The 18,658-nt window shown below is 37.7% G+C and overlaps 1 pseudogene; it reads left to right on the top strand.

Annotated features, from left to right (window-relative positions):
* Positions 1-16,328: 16,328 nt before the first annotated feature.
* The window catches only part of LOC116129530, a 37,339-nt pseudogene continuing 35,009 nt past the window's right edge, over positions 16,329-18,658 (top strand).

Raw genomic sequence — 18,658 nt, 5'->3', positions numbered from 1 at the left:
GAAAAAAATTGTTTTTTGTAACCAAAAATTTAGATGCAAAAGCCATATTTTAGATGCAAATTATCAAATTTTGGAGGGAAAAATCACTCGAAAAAAATTGCAACTAAATTTATTAGTCACTAAAGCAACCGGTTCTGTGACTAACAAAATAGTCGCAAAAAATTAACTTTAGATGCCAAATGTTGGAACATGTGGGCCCCAAAATTTTAATCCTCTTTGCTCAACTAATGTCAATTTAGTTGAGCAATGTAGCCTTTTTGCAGTTAATTCTGGTTAGTTGCTAAAAAATTGGTTGCAAAATGTCAGTTTTCTTGTAGTGAATTTTTTATGTGAATTTTATTATGTAATATATATGTATGTCTATATATTGCAAAAAAATTGAATAGACCATTGCAACCAAGTTGGCATCTTAATAGGCTATTTAATTATATATCTATATAATGATACATGTATTATTTAAAAAAAAAAAAATTGAATAGACCTATTGCGACCTTGAGATGACGTCGCAATATTTTTCAAAAGAATAATTAGGTTAAGTGATGTGATTCTATGGTTATATTTGTTTTTTTTAAAAGAATCTTGATATTTAAGGAATTAAAATTATTGAGGATGATTATGAGAATATCTCAAGATTGAAGTGCGAATCTAAAATCGAGGTTTGGATATTCTATACTTTGAAAAGAAGAAAGTAAAAAAAAAAAAAGTAATCAAAGGCATGGACAATTTCTTCTATGCAAATTAATATGTACAATATGTATTTTTTTTTCTCTGAAAATTGCTCCATCGTTTACTGTCATCTATTTACTTTACTTTTTCTTTTTATTATGAGAATAGCTATGTACCGCGTATGTTAACAATTTGTATACATAGAGTTATGATTAAGTTTCATATATATATATATAAAACTAATTAATTACCTTCCAATAATTGGGTGTGTTTGTTTTATTATTCTTATCTTATCATATTCAAAATACATATTTGTTTTTTTTATTCTCAAAATCCAATCATATTCTAATCAACTCAAAATATTTAGATTCTTTTAACCCCCTAGGTTTGTTAATTCAACTAAACATCCCCAATAATAAAAGTTTATAAATTGACAAAAACATTCACACCCACTCACATATTCTCAGTAGCCGGTGGCCGGCTGCCGACATTTAATGGAGCGGGTGGGAGTGTTTTTATTAATTTTAAATTATTGTAGGGGGTATTTAACTAAATTAATAAATTAAAAAATAATCTTATCAAACACATTTTCAAATTCAAATCTTATCCTCGTAATAATAACCTAATTCAACTTTTTCAAAAATACTACTCAAAATAATAAAACAAACACACCCAATTGGGTGTGTTTGTTTTATTTACCAATAAAAAATTTCATTCTTGATCGCAAGGTTATGAAAACTGGACTGGGTCTTGACCTAATCAATGGCCCAATTCTCGGGTTGATTGGTCAGACCAGTAACGTTTGCAAATTAAAAAAAAAAAAAATTACAATTAGTCCTTAAAATTTTAATATATTGTAAACATATACCTAAAATTTATAAAGTAGTCCTTGAAATTTTAAGATATTGCAAAAATATCCCAAAAATTCAATTAATCCCTAAAGTTTTGAAATATTAAAACAACCCCTATAAAATTACAATTTAGTCCCTACATGTTTGAAATCTAGCAGAAACTCTTAGGAATTGAACCGAACTAGAGAGGCTATCGATTCCTGATCCGACCGACCGGTCCGTTCCGGGTTTCAGAATATTGCTTGATAGATAACTCTCACTCATAAATATTGCAAGAGAAAGAAATTAATATGCACCTCCACAAATGGTCATTCCATTTAGACTTCTTCTTCTTCTTCTTTTTTTTTTTTTTTTTTCAATTTTCCTTCTCCAGTTACTTTTTAATTTAAAATTTCTTATTGCGTCCAACTAATTCATTATTGAAAAGAAACCCTCTCAAAATCCTCCTAGGCGAATTGCAAATTATTGAAATCTAAAGCCTAATTTTAGTTTAGAGGATTGAATTATCGTTGCTGAAATTACAAGCACTCAATTTGTATAGAATTGAAAGATCCATTTGATAATTAACTGGATATTTAGAAATCAAACTATATAAAGAATGAGAATAAAATAATATTAATTTATGAGTTTACATGAAAGTGAAAATGTTAATGCTTAGTGATGGAGTAATTAATGATTAAAGATATATGCACTACTTGGGTTTGGTAGGTCAATACTGGTATGCTTGAAAAATCAAGGTTAACGTAAGCTTACATCAGCAAGCACCAATCAAAGTTCAGGAAGATTTTGTGCCATCCAGGAGCTAACACGTCGCCTCAAGACAGAAAGGATACAGTTGCCATCAACCCAATAGATTCAGGTTTTGTCTATGAGTGAATGAGGATCGCACACCTGTCCAAGCCCTAGATAATTTGAGGATATTTTCTAAGTTATCAGCCAATAGGAGGCAAGGAAGGACTTGCACGGCACTTACCCACTTGTAGATTTGTAATCATTACCTTGAATTCAGTTACTATAAATAGAGGACTCCTCCTCTCATTTTTGGATCTCTAATCTTCACTTTCATAAGCGGTCAATAGCAAAGACAACCTATGAGAAAGAGACTGACTTGATACTCTCTCTGAATATTTAGTTATTGTACCTCTGCTCGTTGTTTGCTATATGTGATTTCTTGTAAACTCTTATATATAAAAGAAATAGTGGACGTAGGAATCGCTTTAGGCATCTGAACCACTTTAAAAATCATCTCTCCCATTTATTATTCAGTCTTTGCATTCGATAATATTGTTTAACCTTGTCCTGACTCTTGAATCAGTTAATCACGTGTCATTTCTAAGAACAGCTTAGCACTTTGCACTTTACACATGTGAGTTGTTGGTATCAGAGTCACGCATCAACAGTTTGGCGCTAGAAGGAGGGCTAGATTTTATATCTGCTCTTTATCTAGAATTTTTGATCAACTAGTTCTATTTATGAACTTATGGCTCGTGGTCTTGAAACCAAGTGTACTAGCACCAATAACGAGCAAACCCCTGAGTACAGGATGTTACTCCTCCCGAAGTACCTCCAGTTTCCCCAAGTACCATGGTGGGTACCCTCTCGACCTCTCAGCTTGATCCGGTTGTAATGGATTACCTGGAAAAGTTAAATAATACCCTTTAAACGATTAAACAAAGGTTAGATCGTTTGGATCAGGTCGTATCGCCCAATTCTGATAAGGCGGTGCCACCTCCAAAAACGTCTGTAGGTCACACTTAAGCGTGGAAACAGGCAAAAGCTCATACCACATACACTATAGCACGTAAGAATAAGGGAAAGCAGGTGTCTGATAATGGGCAAGGGCTAGTGAATATTGGTTGTGAAACAAGTAGAATACCTATAGCTTTGCGACTTGGCGATATGTAACATTGCAAGCTGTCTCACGCCATATAGCAAGGGCACCCCCCATAAGAGTGCTCGACCTGGAGATGATGGTTTTGACCATCACTGCAAGGGAAATACCCACCATCTACGAGTCGGTTTTAACCACCACAGAGGTCGAGATAACTCTCCAAGCCATTCAGTGCCTTCACATGGCTCTAGCCAGTATGTGTCAAGGTATGTTGAAGGCTTCTGCCAAAGCGTGGAAGAGCCTGATCTGTGATCTTTCCTTAATCGCAATCGTAGGGAATATACCCACATTGTAGAAAGCGATCCCCAGATGGCTCCTGATCCATTTCCAACCAATTCATCAACACAACACACACCAAAAATCAAGTAGAAATTTGGCCAAATTGAAAACATGAACTAAAACATACTTACTTGCAAATCCGGACCAAGACAAGTAGAAACACTTTAAGCTTAAAGGATTACTCCACCAACTTGAATTGAGTCACCACCAAATCCCCTTGCTAAGACTTGGATAAAGAACGCACCCTCAAGAACACACAAGTTCTCTCAAATGGATAAACCAAATTTCATATATTTCATAAGCTAATTGTTACAATGAAATAGTTGCTCTTATATAGGTAAATACAACGATAAACAAGTAATTGACAAATACATTAAAATGAATAAACTTAACTAATATTACAAGCCATTCATTCAAAAATCAAGGCCATGCCTTTTTAGAGGAAAAGAGACATGATTCCCTAATTCTAGGATCTATGTCTTTAACCACCCCATTAGTTGAAATAAGCTTATTTCATTAGATCAAAACTTGATCAATGATCCTAATTAAGTCTACTAATAAGGGTGTAAGAATTTGGGCCCTGAGAATAATGCAAATGGATCTAATAAGGGTTCATATGGATCTTCCCCTTTGGAATGAGACTTGGGTCGGATTGGACCTTTTCAACACTTGGATTTCTTTCTTGGTGGGCTTGAGCTTCCTTTGTTGGGCTTGGACTTGGAATGGTTTGGGCCGAAATGCTTGGGCTCTCTCCCTCCTTGGAACTTGCTTGAGCCGAATTTCCTCCATTGCTTTCCATATTCCACAATCCAAGTGTTTTAGGACTTGGAGTGAAATTCTTCAATTCAACCGAATTAGCAACTATTTTAGGACTTGCAATTCCTTGTCCACTCATGTTTACAAGTGTTTTAGGACTTGTAAATGTATCATCCTCCCCGAGTTGAGAAGGATTTGCCCTCAAATCCAAATCATCCTCCAAGTATGGGCTTAGATCCCCCACATTGAAGGTGGTCGAGACTCCCCCATATTCACTAAGCAACTCCACCTTATAAGCATTATCATTTACCCTCTCAACAACCTCAATAGGGCCATCTGCCCTAAAAAATAAATTTACTATTTCTCTTACTTGGAAACCTCTCCTTTCTCAAGTGAATCCATACGAAATCCCCGGTTGGAAAAGCTTAGGCTTTCTATGCTTATTTGCCTTATTCTTGATCTTTTCATTTGATTTTTCAATTTGAGCTCTCACGGTTCATGGAGTTTCTTCATTTGCTTCAATTTCTCATTAACATCCAGACTTGGCTCAAAATCAAGGGGTATGTGTTGCGTTGTAACTACAATATGCAATATAGCAAGTGCACTAGTTGCAAAAAGTAATAAAGTGATAAGAAAAGTATCGTTCCCACGAAGATTGGTTGTTAAACACTGATTTTCCTAATTGTTATCAAGTTGGAGAAATCGAAAAGTGTTTGGATTGACGGGAGTAATTTAAACTAAAATGAAAACAAAATTTACCAAGTATTTAAAGGGCTAATTAATGAAAGCAAGAGTAATATCAAGTAAAGCAAACGGTTAGGGTTTTGACTTAATTAGGATTCTATGAATTAATCTACGAATTATGCTACTTCTACACTCACATGCACGGATTGTAAATCGAACTCCCTAATGTGTAAAACATACCTTCTTAGGCTATGAATTCCTACTTTTCCCTATTAAGCTTCCGCACTCAACAATTTGAAGATTAATAGATCCAAGTTCATTAAGCTAATTGAATCCTATTCATTGATTCTCAAACCTACCTTTAGTGTTCAATACAACAATGGTGATTTCCCTAAGAAGCTCATACATGATTCATTTCTCAATCTCATCATGTTCAACAAATACTTTCAAGAAAAACAAGAGAAATCACAAAATCCATGCAATAGAATATAGAAACAACACTAATTCATTGATTAAACATAGAAATCTCAAATTACATCAAAACCCTAACCCAAGATGAGTTAGTTCATATTGAAATTAACACAAATCAAAGTAAAAATAGTGAGCGATGTATTCAACATATTGAAACTAAGAAAAGAGAACAAATATCTTCCCTATTTGACGAATCCACAAGGTTCAATCTTAATCTTCTCTCCTTCTTTCCCAAAATGTTAAACTTACTCTAAAAGTGACGAACACCCCCATAAAAATGGCTAAGTTTTTCTTATATAGTCGGTCCAAAAACCTAAAAAATTTCCTAAAATAAAACTGTGTTTTGAATAAAACTGGAAATCGCAGACTTCGCTAGAATATTCTTCGCCGTGGCTATGAGTTACGTTGAAATCTCATGCCGAGCATCTATCGCCGCGGCGAAGTTCTTTCTTTGCCGTGGCAAACCTTCCTGAACAATTTTGAATTTACGAAATTGCCCTCCGCTTGCTTCCTTGCTTGAATCTTCAATCTTCGATGCTCTCCAACGGGAACAAGCTTCATAGTGCTTCAAATCCGCTTCAGAACTTCCCCGAATTCTGAAATTTGCTTGCTTCTAGGTCCAAAAACTCGATTTCGCTCATTATTTGCTCAAAGTGCATGTTTTGGCCTGAAACATAAAATATGTGAAATTAAGTTGTAATTCAGGCACAAACAAAATAAGAAGTATACAAAATCCAGCCAAAAAGCCTAAATAAGATAGTATAATCCTTGGATTATCAGTAGGGTAGATAGATCCAAAGGGATAAGTGGATTTACTCCATACAACACCTCAAAGGGAGTGTGACCCATGGTAGAACTAGGACTCCTATTGTAGGTAAATTTAGCATGTACCAATTGCAAATTCCAATCCTTTAAATGCTTACTCACAAAACTCCTTAGGACATTACCCAACACCTTTTTCACCACTTTGGTTTGGCTATCAGTTTGAGGGTGATGTGGGTACTAAACATCAATTTTGTCCCTAATTTACCCTATAAACTTCTTAAAAAATGACTCAAAATTTTTTTATCCCTATCTGAGACAATGGTTCTCAGAATGCCATGAAGTCTCACCACTTCTCTAAAGAATAATTCTGAAATTTTAGAGGCATCATGTGTGGTATGCCATGATATGAAATGGGCCATTTTTGAGAACCTATCAACCACTACCATGATAACATCCTTTCCCCTTTGGGTCCTAGGCAATGCAACCAAAAAATCCATGTTAAGGTCTTCCCAAGGGTGCTTGGCTATGGGTAAGGGTAAGTATGGGTCAGCCTTGAATTGGCTCTTAGCTCTTTGACACGATCCACACCTTTTAATAAGAGCTTGAACATCCCCTAACATCTTAGGCCAATAGAAATATTCTTTGATGGTTTCTAAAGTCTTAGTAACCTCAAAGTGACCTGCTAATCCACCACTATGTGCTTCCCTCATGATTAATTCTCTAAAACTACTCTTAGGGGCACATAATTTTCTACCCTTGAACAAGAATACATCATGCATAATATAATCTTCAAAACCAGGTTTCCCAAATTTAGTTATGCATGTTTTCATCTCCAAATCTACCTCATAACACAACTCCATTAATTCAAAGCCTAAAACTCTATAATCAAGTAAAGAAAGTAAGACATACCTTCTAGAGAGTGCATCGGTTACAACATTCTGTGCTCTTTGCTTGTAATTCAGCACAAATGAGAAATATTGGATGAACTCAACCCATTCAGCATGTCTTGTGTTGAGTTTGTGATGCCCATTGATGAACCTCAAAGCTTAGTGGTCTGAATGGAGGACAAATTGTCTTGGCCAAAGGTAGTGACTCTAATGGTCAAGTGCTCTCACTATAGCATAAAACTCCTTATGCCAACACCAATGCCAACACCACTTGCATCCTTGAATTACTAAGCTTCTCACTAAAGTATGATATTAGCGTTTTGGATTGATTCAAAACTAGAGATGGGCGTTTGCCCCAGCCCCGCGGGGATCCGTCCCGATTCGGCTGGGGAATCCCCGAAAAAGGATGGTCCTTAGTTATGTCCCCGCATCCGAGGACGGGCCGGGGAAGGGGATAGTGCAATCCCCGCCCCACCCCACCCCGCCTCGGACTGCCTTGCCCCCGTGGATCCCCGCATTTTTGAGAATTTTTTTTTTTTTTTTTTTTTTTTTTGTTCCTTTACGAGATGTATATAAGTTAAAGTTAAATCATAATTTTAAGTAATGTATCTAAATTTTTGATATATCCTTTTATTTTTAAATGTTTGTATTAAATTATAGAAAAATAATTTAAACGAGGGAGTTTAATAATTAAATTATGATTATTACTTTGTGAATTTCACAAATAATACACATGGGGCATGACCCAAAAATAAATTTAATTAGATTATTACAATTTACAAACCAATATAAGAATATATACAATTGCTTAAGGACTTACAAATTACACAAATTCAATTATCCTTGTAATTAATTAATTGATCAATTAAATATGATGTTAAACTTAATCAAATAATGGGATTTGTCCCTTTCACAGATGGACTAATTTTATTAGTTGTAGTGGAGATAGTGTTTTATGAATTAATTCACCAATTTACCTAGCAAATTATGTTAAGATTGAATTTAGTTATGTTAATTTCATGAAAAATTAATTAATTAACATGGCTAACTAAACCTAAGCCTCCATACAATTGAATAATTAAGCAATTTAGTTTTGATTTACATGGGGCAAAAATCCCCGCGAAGCCCCGTTTATCGGGCCGGGTCGGGACGAGGATGGTCATGATTTTGTCCCCGCGGGCCGGGGATGGTCATGAGAAAAATCCCCGCCTGTGGGGACGGGCCGGGGATGGTCCTCGAAGAGGGTAACAGGGACGGGCCCGGGGCATGGCGTCCCCGACCCGGCCCGCGCCCATCTCTATTCAAAACTACCCCAATGCCAACACCACTTGCATCACACTCTACTTCAAACACTTGGTTGAAATCCGATAAGGCAAGGATAGAAGCTTCACACAACTTCTTCTTAATCAAGTCAAAGGCCTTATTTGATGTCTTAGTCCACTTAAAAGATCCCTTCTTCAAACATTCAGTTATGGGAGCCATGATGGAACTAAAATTAGGTACAAACCTTCGGTAGAAAGAGGCTAAACTATGAAAACTGCTAACTTTTGTAATTAAACTAGGTTTAGGCCAACTATGAATGGATTATACCTTGAATTGATCTACCTTAATGCGTTCTCCCGAAACCACATAACCTAAGAACACTAATTGCTTCACAAATAATTCACATTTTTCAAGCTTAGCATACAACTTTTTCTGCCTTAACAATTCAATCACCAAGCTAAGGTGTTCTACATGACTATCCTCACATGTACTATATATCAATATGTCATCAAGATATACAACCACAAATTTTCTAATAAAAGGCTTGAATACCTCATTCATTAACCTCATGAAGGTGCTTGGTGCATTGGAAAGGCCGAAGGGCATCACCATCCATTCATATAATCCTCATTCGGTCTTGAATACCATTTTCCACTCATCTCCCTCTCTCATTCTAATCTGATGGTAACCACTTCTTAGATCAATCTTTGAGAAGATGGTTGCACCATGAAGCTCATCTAACATGTCATCCAATCGGGGTATGGGATACCTATATTTGATAGTTATTTGGTTGATGGCCCAACTATCAATACACATTTGGTAAGTATTATCCTTCTTGGGCATAAGAAAGGCTGGAACTGAACAAGGACTCATGCTCTCCCTCACAAATCCCATGGAAATCAACTCCTCAACTTGCCTTTGAAGCTTTCTCGATTCTTTGGGATTACACCTATATGCTAGCCTATTGGGAAAAGGGGCACCAGGATCCAAATCAATGTGGTGTTTTGTCCCCTTAAGTGGTGGCAAACCCCTTGGTAACTCTTGAGAAAAAACATCCGCAAATTCATCCAAGAGATGGTGAACTTTCAGGTGAAATTCAAGTTGTTTTCGCTCTTGATTTGTCTCGGCTATAAGGAGTGTAATGAAAGGCTTATGTTTTTGGAAGACTTTCTCTAGTTGGATGCTATTTAGGAAAAAAGTTTTTTAGGTTCGTTCCTTGGATGGTGTTTGGGAAAGTGTTTGGGAAGTTGTTTGTGTGGGAGCTTGGACAATGACTTGGGTGGGGGCTAATGGTGCAAGGGTAATGGCTTTCTTGTTGAGCTTGAATGAGTAGGTGTCCTTGTGGCCTTCATTGATCACCTCTTGGTCATATTGCCATGGTCTTCCAAGTAAAAGATTACAAGCATCCATGAGAATGATATCACAAAGTACTTCATCTGAATAGTTCTTGCCAATGGAAAATGGTACTACTACTTGCTTGACTACTTGGATGGTGTCTCCATTGCTCAATTATTGTAGCTTGTACGGATGAGAATGATTTACAATTAGCAGCCCCAATTTCTCCACAAGTGTGGTGGAAGCAACATTGGTACAACTCTCACTATCAATGATCATTGAGCAAACTTTTCCCTTGATGGTGTACCTTATATATGAAACAAGCTCTCCCTTTGGTTCTCTTGAGGGTTTACTTGAGTATGCAGCAACCTCTTAAGCATAAACATCTCTCCACTATCGATTTCCTCAATAACTACATTCTCACTCTCATCTACTTCCTCTTCTTCACTAGAATCCCTTTGACATGCATTATCAATCTTATTAATCTCTTTAAGAGTTATAACCCTTCGGTTTGGGCAATTGGCTTGGAAATGTCCATAACCTTGACACTTGAAACACTTTTTGTTCTTCAAATCTAGCCATGGAGCATCATTCTTCATAAAACTTGTTTTCTCCTTTGGTGCTTCATTGGCTTGGTTCTTATCATAAGCCGTAGATGCCATATATGGTTTGGTGTAGGAAGGTGAACCCCTTTGGTAGTTATTTTCCTTAAAGAGCTTCTTGGGGGCCAATGACTTCATGCTCTTTAATTGCTTCTCAATCTTTGTGGATAGCTTGCAAACATCCCTAAAAGAATGGTAAGTTTGTAACTCAATCTTATATGCAATGTCTTTACTCAAACCGCCAATGAATCTTGCAATTGTATGCTCTTTCTTTTCGGGAATATCACTTTTCAACATCAACCATTCAAACTCCCGAATATACTCTTCAACTTTTCTATCTCCTTGCTTCAAATTATGGAGCTTAAGATAAAGGTCTTGCTTGTTATTGTCGGGTAAGAACCTTTTCTTCAACACTCTCTTCAACTTCTCCTATGACCTAATTCTAGTCTTCCCTTCCCTTTCTCTCTTCTTCTTTGTTTTCTCCCACCACAAGAAGGCATACTCTTTAAACTTCAATATGATTATTTTACACCTCTTCTCATCATTGTAGTCCTTAAACTCAAATACCCGTTCAATCTCATGCAACCAATCAATGAAGTCATTTAGGTCAAGACTTTCATTGAATTTAGGTAAGTCTATCTTAATGCCCTTATCATCATCAACTATTCTCCTCCTAGGTGCCTCGGATTCACTTGAAGAAGCACTACTACCTCTTAAGTTCTCCATATATAGGGGTGTCTTAATAATGGTTCTTTGGCGGTAGTGTGGTCGACCTTCTAGTTATGGCGGTTGTGGGGTTTCTTCAAGGGTGGATTTGGTTTGGGATAGATTAGCAATGTCCTTAGACATGTTAACCATCAATTCCATCATACTGGACATGTTCTTCTTTACTTCATTAATTTCCTCTTGAATTTTTAGGTTGGCACACTCCCATAGTGGTGGGGGTGAAGGTGAGGAGAGGTTGGGGTTTTGTTTACCATGACTTTTGTGAGTTTTTGGTGAATTTTTTTGGTTCTATGAACAATAACCTTGGATAAACAGTAACTTTTTGAATATTGGAAAAATGAAAAGTGGTAAGGAAAGGTCAAGTGTATAAGTTTTGGTGATTTTGGTTGAAGTGAATAGTAATTTGTGAATAGTATTTATGATAACTAATTGTGTTTAGGGTTTGGTTAAGGGTTATAATTGGTTTGGTTGGGAAGGAATGGGTTTAGTTGAATTTGGAGGGAATTGGTTAGCATTGGGTGAGGTGGCAATGGACTTGGTTAGAAGGGAACAAGATGTAAGGGAGTTGGTTAGGGTAATAGTATTTGAGGAAAGAGAAAGTGAGTTCAATGAAATGCTAATTGGAGAAAACAATTTCAAGCCAATATACTTCCAAATCCAACAACTCCAACTCAATTTCCGGCCAAACTACACAAATTCAATCCTAAAACAATTCTACTCTACTTCACAACCTAAGCTTTGATACCAAATGATCCATTTCCAACTAATTCATCAACACAACACACTCCAAAAATCAAGTAGAAATTCAGCCAAATTGAAAACATGAACTAAAGCGCACTTACTTGCAAATTCGAACCAAGACAAGTAGAAACACTTCTAGCCTAAAGGATTACTCCACCAACTTGAATTGATTCACCACCAAATCTCCTTGCCAAGACTTGGATAAAGAATTCACACTCAAGAACACACAAGTTCTCCCAAATGGATAAACCAAATTTCATATATTTCATAAGCTAATTGTTACAATGAAATAGTTGCCTTTATATAGACAAATACAAGGATAAACAAGTAATTTACAAATACATTAAAATGAAATAAACTTAACTAACATTACAAGCAATTCATTCAAAAAGCAAGACCATGCCTATTTAATGCAAAAGAGACATGATTCCCTAATTCTAGGATCTATGTCTTTAACCACTACATTAGTTGAAATAAGCTTATTTCATTAGATCAAAATTTGATCAATGATCCTAATTAAGTCTACTAATAAGGGTGTAAAAATTTAGGCCTTGAGAATCATGCAAATGGATCTAATAAGTGTTCATGTGCATCTTCCCCTTTGGAATGAGACTTGGGCTGGATTGGACCTTTTCAACACTTGGACTTCTTTCTTGGTGGGCTTGAGCTTCCCTTGTTGGGCTTGGACTTGGAATGGTTTAGGTCAAAATACTTGGGCCGAATTTCCTCCACTGTTTTCCATATTTCACAATCCAAGTGTTTTAGGACTTGGAGTGAAATTCTTCAATTCAACCGAATTAGCAAGTGTTTTAGGACTTGCAATTCCTTGTCCATTATGTTTATAAGTGTTTTAGGACTTGTAAACGTATCAGCTTCGCTTCCTCAGATTGAGGAGTTACAGCAAGCTCTGGATCAGTCAAAGCTCAACAGAATGAGCGAGGGTAGGTTGGTGAGGTGTCTCCCTTTTCTCCAATAGTTTTGACCTCTCCTCTCTCGTCAAGATTTAGAATGCTCGATATGCGAGTATTCGATGGGAATTTTGATCTGCAGGATCATCTCTATGAGTTTAACGGCCTCATGAAGCTTCACCAAGTTTCTAACATAGCAAAATGTCGTTGCTTAGCAATGACTCTAACTGCCTATGCCAAGCATTGGTTTAGATCGCTTCCACCAGGATCTATCAACTCGTGGCAGCAAATGAGTTCGTCATTTTTGAGACACTTCTAAGCCAATAGAAAGTTCTCAATGCCGTTAAACTATCTCAACAATATACGGCAAGAAAGGAATGAATCCCTTCAATCTTATATTGACAGGTTCCACAGGGAATTAAATAAGGTGGCTAATACACCTGAAGATTCAGTTCGAACTCTCATCATTGCTGGAGTTCGTCGGCAAACCAACCTGTGAAAGAAACTTCAATCTGAGGATGGCATTTCCCTCTCTCACTTCTACAACCTCATAGAGAAATATCTCAGAATTGAAAATTTAGAGGCTGCTTTGAATTGCCACGACCTCGGTTCTTCAACTAGTGCTCCCAGTTGGAGGGAGGAAAACAGGGAGAGAGTAGTAGAAGATCTAATCGCAAATAGGCTAATGACAATAAAAAAAAGGGAAAGAAACAACGGTTTGAGCCCAAGAAATCCTATGCCCAAGTCCCTCGTCACGATCGCGATAAGAATTTGTTTACTCTATTGAATGCATCAGTATCAGCTATTATGGATAAATCAGAAGAAGCTAATCTACTCGGAGAGTTAGAGCCCATGAAAAATCCCCCTTCTATAAGAAACAACAAGAAGTATTGCTATTATCATTAGGATAATGGGCACCATACTGATGAATGTCAAGCTCTTAAGAAGGCTATTCAAGACCTCATTAAAAAGGGGCACTTCAAGAGTACGTTGATGGTCTAACTCTCACTCGGGAGAAAGATTAAGATGACGATGGGAAGAAGCGCCACACAAAGGTCTCCACTTTGTGGGGATTATATTTGGAGGACCACACATTGTGGGAAATTCTCGAGGTGCTCAAGAGAAGTATGCTCGAAAGCTCGTCATGAACTCGTAAGTATTTTGCATACAACGTCGCGACATGCTAAGGTGTGCAAAGAAGAGGAGATTACTTTATGAGAGAAAGACGTGGTACGATTGCATCTCCCTCAAAAGGATGCACTCGTCATCGGGGCTGAAATAGGACGGTGCAAAGTCCACAGAATGTTGGTGGATAATAGAAGTGCCATGAACATCCTATTTCAGCGAACATTCGAGGAAATATAATTGCAGGAAACATATCTGAAGCCTGTCTTTATCCCCGTCGATGGATTTATCGTAGATCATTTGATTCCCAAGGGGACGATTGCACTTCCTGTCACTTTGGTGAGACCCACGAAGTGACTAAGATGATATAGTTTCTAGTGGTAGACTGTCCGTCCACTTTTAATGGCATATCTGGATGACCTCTACTCTGAAACTTTAAAGCTTTCACTTCCATCTATCATCTGAAGATGAAATTTTCTACTCCGACAAGGTGTGGGGAAGTTAAGGGGTCTCAACATGAATCTCGCTACTACTATTTTAGAATAGTGCAGAGGGAAAGGGAAGCCTACGGGCGTTCCTGAGCAGGCAATAACGATTAACAGGATCAAACCATAACCCAGTCCAGTGGAAGATAGTATTGATCCTTGTGTTCAAGAGGAGTATTCCCACAGTGGGCCTGTTGAGACTTTATTTGAGGTATTAGTCGACCAAATGAGCTGACTCGTATGTTGAGAATCGAAAGCAATCTCAGCTGTCAGCTCACTACTGATTTAATGAGCTTCCTCAGATAGAATATAGATGTTTTTGCATGGACTCATGTTGACATGGTCGAGATCAACTTGGATATTATATGTTATGCACTCAATATTGATAGTGAGGTCAGGCTAGTTCGCTACAAATGAAAAGCCACGGACTCGGAGTGTTATGTTACTCTTAAGGTTAAGGTGGATAAGCTCTGCTTAATCGAGTTCATTTGGGAGGCTCATTACCCTAGTTGGGTCGCCAATCCTATTTTGGTGAAGAAACCCAATGGTAAGTGGCGAACTTATGTTGATTTCACTGATCGCCACAAGGCTTGTCCGAAGGACAATTTTCCTTTGCCTAGAATCGATCAACTCGTTGATGCCACTTCTAGGCATGAACTGTTAAGCTTTATGGATGCATACTCGGGGTATAATCAGATCTTGATGTACACGTCTGACGAAGAGCATACCTCGTTTATCATAGATTAAGGACTGTACTACTACAAAGTCATGCCCCTCAGTCTAAAAAATGCTGGGGTGACCTACTAGCATTTGGTTAACCGTATGTTTTCCGAATAGATTGGGAAATCAATGGAAGTATATGTTGATGACATGTTGGTCAAGTCACATATCGCTTCAGATCATATAGCTAACCTTGCAGAAATGTTCAATATATTCCTTAGATATAGAATGAAACTTAATCATTTTAAGTGTTCATTCAGAGTATCCTCAGGAAAATTCCTGGGATATATGTTAACCATTGGGGAATTGAGGTCAAACCCGAGAAGATCCAAGCTCTCCTAGATATGAAAAGTCCCACCAATCAAAAGTAGGTTTAGAGCTTGAATGGAAGAATAATGGCTCTCAGTCGCTTCATATCGAGAGCAGCATATCGTTGTTTGCCATTCTTTAATAACTCAGAGCCAACAAGAGATTTGAATGGACTCCAGAGTGTGAGCGAACCTTCCAGAGCATAAAAGAGCATTTAGGAAAACCACCTCTTTTGTCCAAGCCTCTTCCTAAAGAAATCTTATTTCTCTACCTATCCATCTCTCAGTATGCGGTTAGCACAACTGTTATTCGGGAAGAGAATAGAATTCAGTGGCCAATGTATTACACTAGCAAATGACTATTGGACGTCGAAACACGGTATCCAAAGATGGAATGATTAGCTTATGCCTTGCTAATCGCTTCCATGAAGCTGCAACCTTATTTTTATGCCCACACCATTCATGTATTAACCAACTACCCACTCAGACAGGTCCTTTAGAAGCCAGAGGCCTCGAGCAAGTTGCTCAAGTGGACTATGGAAATAGTCAATTTGATTTACATTATAGATCGAAAATAGCAATCAAAGGGTAGACTATTGCTGATTTCATTTCGGAGTTCTCTTATCAATTAGATCGGAAACCTGAACAACCAGCTAGTGAAGTTATCCAGGAAACTATTCAGAACTTGTCAACTTGAAGTCTCTAGGTTGATAGGTCTTTGAATAGGAGAAGAATCGGAGCTGGTCTTCTGCTCATTGGCCTTGAGGGGACTCACATCTATGGAGCCCTTAGGTTTAGATTCAAAGCTATGACTAATGAGGCTGAGTATGAAACGCTATTTGTTGGTTTGTGACTAGCAAGAGAGATGGGGTCAGATATGATCGACATCAATAACGACTCTCAGCTGGTAGTTAATCATATTCTAGAAGAGTATCAAGCCAACGAAGAGAATATGATCAGTTACTTGAAGAAAACCAAGGCTGCACTCAAGCTCTTCAAGCGTTATACAATCAGGAAGATCCCAAGAGATAATAATTCTATATCTGATGCTTTGGTAAAGATAGCCTCTTCACTGGACTCTGATGCGTCAGACAGTATCCCGGTTAAATACATCGAATTTCCCAGCATCAGCTCACCCAAGCAGGCCGTAGCTATAACTAAATCCATTTTTTGGATGACTCCGATTATTTAGTATCTCAGAGATAGGGTTTTTTTTCTAATAGCAAGACTGAGGCACGATTCCTGCAAACTAGAGCTGCTTGTTACACTCTCATCGGAGATTAGTTGTATAAATGAGGGTCCCTCTGATGTGTAACAGATGAAGAAGCAGATTATATCATGAGAGAGATAAATGAAGTGATCTATGGTAATCACACTGTCGCGTGATCTCTCGCCAATAAAATTATTTGCTAGGGATATTATTGGCCGCTACTTCATGAAGATGCCTTCAACTTTGTGAAGAAGTGTGATAAGTGTCTGAGATTCGTGAACATCCCACGAGCTCTTCCTATCAATTAACAACAATGATCAGTCCTTGGCCATTTGTTATGTGGGGAATTGATCTCATTGGTCTTATGCCAACCGGTGAGGGTGGCATCAAATATGCAATGGTCGTAGTGGATTATTTCACTAAGTGGGTCGAAGCAGAACATTTGGCCACGATCACTACCAAGAAGCTCAAAGATTCGTCTTCAAGAATATAATGTGCCATTATGTAATCCCTCATACACTTATCTTTGATAATGGGAAATAGTTCGATAATGAGGATTTTAAGAAGTTTTGTGAAGAGCTAGGGATTCATAAAAAATTTGCCTCAGTAGCAAAACTGCAAGCTAATGGTCAAGTTGAAGCTGTCGACAAGACTATCAAGCACACATTAAAGGCCAAGCTTGGCGCAGCCAAGGGCAATTGGGTCAATGATCTCCCAGAAGTTATATGGGCATATAGAACGACTCCAAGAATCTTTACTTTAGAAACACCCTTCTCGCTAGCATATGACTGCGAGGCAATGGTTCCAGTGGAAGTAGGAGTCGATTCACTTCGAAGAGAATTCTACAATGAAACACTCTTGTGTGCAAGTCTGGACTTAGTTGAAGAACACTGTGACAAGGCTTTGTTAAGGATAACTTCCTACCAGCAGCGGGCAAAAAAATTCTTTGACTTTAAAGTCAGGAGAAGGGACTTCCAGGTTGGCGACCTGGTGCTAAAATAAAGTCATTCTTGGTACGAGAGAATCAAGTGCAGGGGTATTGGGACCTAACTGGGAATGTCCATATCGCGTTGCTAAGGTGGTACGACCTGAAACGTATCACCTCAAAAGGCTTAAGGTTCTAAAGTACCGCGAGCTTAGAATGGAGCTTAGAATGCTGAACATCTTCGCCCTTATTATCAGTAATTCCAAACTCATATATAGCTTACTCGATCAATTTTTACTTGTAATTTTTTCTCGTTGTAAATGTTGTGAATAAGATTATCCAAATTCTTCTTGAGGAATCACTTGTGCAATCTCAAGTTTTAAATAATCTTATTGTTTACAACGCTTTACAAGTTTTATGATTAGATATGCTATATTTGTTTTGTGAAGTACTTAAGCTATAAAAGTGCTATCACTATTAGTCAAAAGTTCTTTTATATATTGCAAAATATTTACAAAGAACGAGCTACAATATAAGAAAAAAAAAAAAAAGGTCTAAAAGACTCTTCGTGAGCTGAGAGGAGGTCGAACTTTAGTTACCACGACCTCCAGGTCGTTCAATTGATCGCTGACCTCTGGGTCGTTTGTTTGATTTTCAGGGACTTCTGTTTCTTACTGATTGTCCTCTAGAGCAGACTCTTGTTCTTTTTGCTCTTCAGTAGACATTAGTGAAGCAAGCGTAACTTGATACTCCTTGGGGAGGTTGGAGATGTCCAAGTTTGGATTGTTTGGCTACAGGCTATGGATAGCTTGTATCTCCTAATGAGTAGCCTTCCTCTCCACCTCGAGGTGTAATTGCTTCATCTACTCGGTCAGCGAAGTGATTCGCTCATGAGCCAGCTGGTGATCTGTCTGCATTGCTCTCTTCTCTTTTTTCGAGCTTTCCCACAGCTCAGCTCCAGTCTTTTCTACTGACTTTTCGTGCTCCAAGCTCTCTTATAGCTCATTTCTCTTTGGCCCAACTCCTCAGTGAGCCTTGCTACTGTTAGTTGGAGCTCTTT

The sequence above is a fragment of the Pistacia vera genome, unplaced genomic scaffold (assembly GCF_008641045.1).
Source record: "Pistacia vera cultivar Batoury unplaced genomic scaffold, PisVer_v2 Contig212, whole genome shotgun sequence".
NCBI classification, from domain to species: domain Eukaryota; kingdom Viridiplantae; phylum Streptophyta; class Magnoliopsida; order Sapindales; family Anacardiaceae; genus Pistacia; species Pistacia vera.
The sequence above is the reverse complement of the archived record's forward strand: the minus strand, read 5'-3'. Positions and strand labels throughout refer to the sequence as shown.